The sequence below is a fragment of the Otolemur garnettii genome, unplaced genomic scaffold, assembly GCF_000181295.1.
Source record: "Otolemur garnettii isolate 467f Iridium unplaced genomic scaffold, OtoGar3 scaffold00044, whole genome shotgun sequence".
In the NCBI taxonomy this organism is placed as follows: domain Eukaryota; kingdom Metazoa; phylum Chordata; class Mammalia; order Primates; family Galagidae; genus Otolemur; species Otolemur garnettii.
This window is the reverse complement of record NW_003852439.1, coordinates 9,641,715-9,646,567: the sequence shown is the minus strand read 5'-3', so window position 1 is coordinate 9,646,567 and position 4,853 is coordinate 9,641,715. Positions and strand designations below refer to the sequence as shown.

The 4,853-nt window shown below is 51.8% G+C and overlaps 2 non-coding genes across 2 annotated transcripts; both read right to left on the bottom strand.

Annotated features, from left to right (window-relative positions):
• Positions 1–2,388: 2,388 nt before the first annotated feature.
• TRNAP-AGG lies at positions 2,389–2,460 on the bottom strand. Its single transcript has one exon. It is a non-coding gene; the product is annotated as a tRNA-Pro (tRNA).
• A 503-nt stretch (positions 2,461–2,963) lies between these two features.
• TRNAK-CUU lies at positions 2,964–3,036 on the bottom strand. Its single transcript has one exon. It is a non-coding gene; the product is annotated as a tRNA-Lys (tRNA).
• Positions 3,037–4,853: the final 1,817 nt, after the last annotated feature.

Genomic DNA, 4,853 nt, shown 5'->3' with positions numbered 1-4,853 from the left:
GGCAGTGCCTGTGGCTCAGTGATTAGGGCACCAGCTCCATATACTGAGGGTGGTGGGTTCAAACCTGACCCGGGAAAACTGCAACAACAAGAAGAACAAAAAGATACACTGTACTTCAAACTTCAAAGACCCTGATAACATTTCAGCATTACCCAAGTAGCATTCTTACACATTTGTTAGGTTTATTGGTGGTAACTCTCATCTTCTACTCCCGTGTAAAGGGTCTCTCTTGCTTGAGGTGTTTTGTTTGTTTTTTGAGACAGAGTGTAGCTCTGTCACCAAGGGTAGAGTATCCTGTTGTTAGCCTAGCTCACAGCAACCTCAAACTCCTGGGCTCAAGCCATCCTCCTCCCTCCTCAGACTCCCAAGTAGTTGGGATTCCAGGCATGAGCCACACCCTGGCTTGCTTGATCTGTGGAGTGGGGAAGGAAATGTGATTTTGTTCCTCATAAGCCCTGGAGGGACACCAGAAGGTCTCAACATCTTAGGACATCTATATCCCCTTGAGAGACACTTTTCAAAAGCAGCTGGCAGCCAGGATAGAGAAAGATGAGTGTATTTTTGCATAGACTCATTTTTCAGGCTAGGATCTGGGCCTCCTGGAGCAGGTCCTAGGTTCTCTTTTGTTGCTCAGAGGCACAAAGCAGTTCTGATATAGGGACTGGCAAATGCTTTTGGAAACTATAACTTGGGAGTTCCACACACCTCCTCAGGGTTCCCACATCAGTTTAAATTTGCCCCGGAATATCTGTACTCTTCTGGAAGCTCTTCTTGGCTTCTAAAGTTGTGTGTATGTGTGTGTGTGTGTGTGTGTGTGTGTGTTAACATTCAGCATTTTCTGTTGCTTTTAGCGAGGTTGACCCCAACAATCATACCCATTCATGTGATGGAAAACTCAAGTCTCTCCCACATTGTTTTTCTTTGTAATTTCCTTAAAGCAGATTTTTTTTTTTTTGAGAGTCTCTCTTTGTCGCCCTTGGTAGAGTGCTGTGGCATCACAGCTCACAGCAACCTCAGACTCTTGGGCTTAAGCAATTCTCTTGCGTCAGCCTCCCAAGTAGCTGGGACTACAGGCGCCCACCAAAATGCCTGGCTATTTTTTTTTTTTTTTTGCACTTGTCATTGTTTAGCAGGCCCCACCTGTTTCAACTGCCTGACTTGACATACATGGCCAATGCGCTACCCACTGAGCTATGGGCACTGCCGGTGAGTTAGTTGTTTTTTGTTTGTTTGTTTAACTAACTTTAGGACGGAAATATTAGCCTGGGGGAAAGCAAGTTTGACAGCCAGGTGCCTGCATTGGCCCAGCCTATGGTTGCTAGGAAACAGGGAGACTTCACCCCACATGGAAATACACTCTCCAAGTTAGAACTCAGAACCTCCCTAAAGGACCAAAGTCAAACACCGCGGGGACTCCCAACTAACCAAAAAAGAGCTTCTTCAGGCGTATTGAAGGTGCGGACCCCAAAACTTGATGCAGAGCCGGGCTCCAGGGACCCTTTCACAATCTGGGGCAGCAGGCCCAGAGCAGACCTGGGAGTGCACAAGTGAGGAGAGGAAATGGAGGGAGGAAGAGGAAAGAAAGGGAAAAAAACAAGGGAGGAAGGCTCTAGGCATCGTCATTAAGTGCCTTCACCCGGACCACCGGAGACAGCAGTCAGAGACCTTGGGGGGAGGGGAGGGGCGGTTAAGTCCCACCGGACTTGAACCCTTAAAACGCATGGCTGTAAGTAAGCGTTGCTTCTTGAGGATTCTCCTCCCCTTCCGGCCTGAACGAGACCAGAGCTAAAATCCCTCTAGAGACCCCTGTCCCGGGATGTCCTTAACGCCCTTGACTCCCAGGACAACCAATCTAAAATTTTAAAAAGTCAGTCGCGGTGGTGGGCACCTGTTGTCCCAGCTACTCAAGAGGCAGAGGGTGGGGGGGAGATCATTTGAGCTCCTAAGTCCAACCCGGCTATAGAGCGAAACCCTGGTTTTTAAAAAAGGATTAAAGACCTCAGGAATCAGCTGGAGCTCTTTTTTTTTTTTTTTTAAGACAGACTCTCACTTTATTGCCCTCGGTAGAATGCCGTGACGAAATACCTCACAGCAACCTCAAACTTTTGGGCTCAAGCGATTATCTTGCCTCAGGCGCCGGAGTAGCTGGGACTATAGGCGCCCGCACAAAGCCTGGCTATTTTTAGAGACCGGGTCTCGCTCTCGCTCAGACTGGTCTCTAATCTATGAGCTCAGGCAATCCACCCGCCTCGGCCTCCCAAAACTGAAGCTTTTAAAAGATTTTCCTTTATTACCTCCTGCAGTGTCGAAGTTAGATGCCCAGGAATCAGGTCACTCAAGGTTCCCCAATCTCTAGGAAAAGAGTTTAAGATTTTGTGTAAAAGACACGGGCTCGTCCGGGATTTGAACCCGGGACCTCTCGCACCCTAAGCGAGAATCATACCCCTAGACCAACGAGCCACAAACATTTGTGCTTCCGGCTTGCCTCTGTGCCCGTCGTACTGTCTTCGTGGAGCAGTGGAGTTGGGAAGGAAGTAGTGACTGTCAGAGATACCGGGAAGTGGTAAATGCGAACGTGGAGGGACTCCAAAGCCCCGGGCACTCTCTGCACGGCACAAAGTAGGGTGCGGCCCTTGCTCCCTTCTCCCCATCTAGCGGTCTACCTTGGTCTTCCGCTGCCGCCACACAGTCCTGGGCTGGAGACCCCACGCCCCAGCTCAGGATGTGGTTACTTCACAGACACTCCTCGCTGCTCACTCCTCCGTGAGCGCGCTGGAGGCAAAAGTCTGGGAGCAGATAGAAGGACCTCTCAAGATTGGAACAGAGTTTTTTGATCCAGAGACATTGGGACATCCTGCTTGGAAAAGGCGCCAAGGGGCACTCTGTCCTGTAGCGCTCAGTAGGAACTCAGTAAGAGCCGACTGAATTTCCGGACTGCTAGATCCAACCCCAAGAAAACGAGTCGCCCAGCGTGGGGCTCGAACCCACGACCCTGAGATTAAGAGTCTCATGCTCTACCGACTGAGCTAGCCGGGCCTCTTCCTTTCATAAGTCCAGTGTCTAGAATTTGATGGGGTGGCCTTAGTGTGATGGAGAGTAGAGGAGGTGATAAATTAGTCTGGGAAACCGGAGCTGCAGTAAGGCAACCAAGTTCCTTTGGCCCACAGGGGACTCCCTAACCTCTGGCTCCGCTGCCCATCAACGGCCGGCTGCACTTAAGATGTTGGTGCGGAAGCATCACCCGGTGGAGCCAGAACCCTGCGTTCCCCAGAAACTGGGAGCGCCTCCCCAGTCCACCGCCTTTGGGCCTAACTATTGGGCCTAGGTCCCTCGCACAGAGGAGCAGGCTGGGCAGCAAGAAGGAACGCGGAGAGGAGCGGCACAGGGAGAAACCGAGGGTCAGAGAGGCACACCGCCTGACGCTTTAGGCCCACTCAGGGGTTTCTCCCTAAGGACAGAGCCATTAAGAGAGCATTAAAGGGAAGCGGCCAATGGGCCCCTCAACTCATTTTCTCCACCCCCAGCCAAATGCCTACCGTCTCCAGCATGGGCAACCCTCCATCCATTTCCCCATTTTCCAATGGTGCGGAATAAGCACCCCAGAACCAGGCACCGAATCCTTCTAGAATCAAACGGGAGCATCTATGGAGTCCGACGCGTGGGGACAAAACCCCACCCTTTCTGAGCGTTGAAGGAGAAGCGCTGTCGAACCCAGGACTGTTGGGATCTCCCCTCTCGGTCTCCCCACAGGAGACAAACACAGAGCACGTGCTTATCAGACATCTGTCATCCCCTAGCCCAGTTTTCCCAACACTAAACCTGAAAAAGAGCAATACTTCATGTGGGGTTGGAAACCGTGATCTAGATTCTTTTTTTTTTTTTTCGGTTTGATCACTACTTTATTTATGAAAGAAGTATGTATAAGAGGTTATGGCAACTTTGTAATAGCGAAAAGTTGCAAACAGTCTAAATGTCCATCAATGGGAGAATAGTTGTGTTAATTCGTGACCTAGATTCTTTAGAGTCTCTGCTCCCCTACCTGAGCCAGCCAGGGTGCTACGGAGTCTAGAAATTGGCTGGTACAGGGAGACCCTGGACAAAAGCAGGTCTGTGAACTGGACCCAGCTCCCGGTGTGGGGCAGCAGGGGTCTCACCCACATGCGGGTGTATGAGCTCGAGGCTCCTAAAAGGTCCTGTGCACCAATCAGAGCCAGCCTAGACCCTGGACTCCCGCTGTCCTCTGTGCCTGCACTGCACCCCTACAGTCTCCAGCCCCTACCCATGCTCCAGACCTGAGGCTACTCCACAGTCCTTTTCCTCCGGACAAAGGCCCAGGAGGCCCGACCTTATCCAGGCCCAGTCCCCAGGAACGCATCCCATGGGGCAGCAGCGCCGCACCCGGGAGGAATCGAGAGGCAGAGAGCACAGTTCCTGGGAGGCTCACTCTGCCTGTCCACGACTCAGATCCCTCCTTCTATTCACTACAGCTGGGCTTGTTTGATTCTGTGCCTTCAAGATGCTCCTCCCGCGCATGGCGCTTGCACTTCTTTCCTCCACCTCCTACCGGTCCAGACGTCCGGGCTCGGGGAGGCTGGAACAAGCGCGGGGAGACTGGCCAGACTGCAGCGATTCTGCGTTCTCTGCCTTCCACAGTCATACTCACATTTCAAAGAGTACCCAGAATTCTCGCACGTAAAGAGAGAATCATAGTCTCTCTCTCTTTTTTTTGAGACAGAGCCTCAAGCTGTCCCCCTGGGTAGAGTGCCATAGCATCACAGCTCACAGCAACCTCCAACTCCTGGGCTCAAGCGAGTCTCCTGCCTTAGCCTCCCAAGTAGCTGGGACCACAGGTG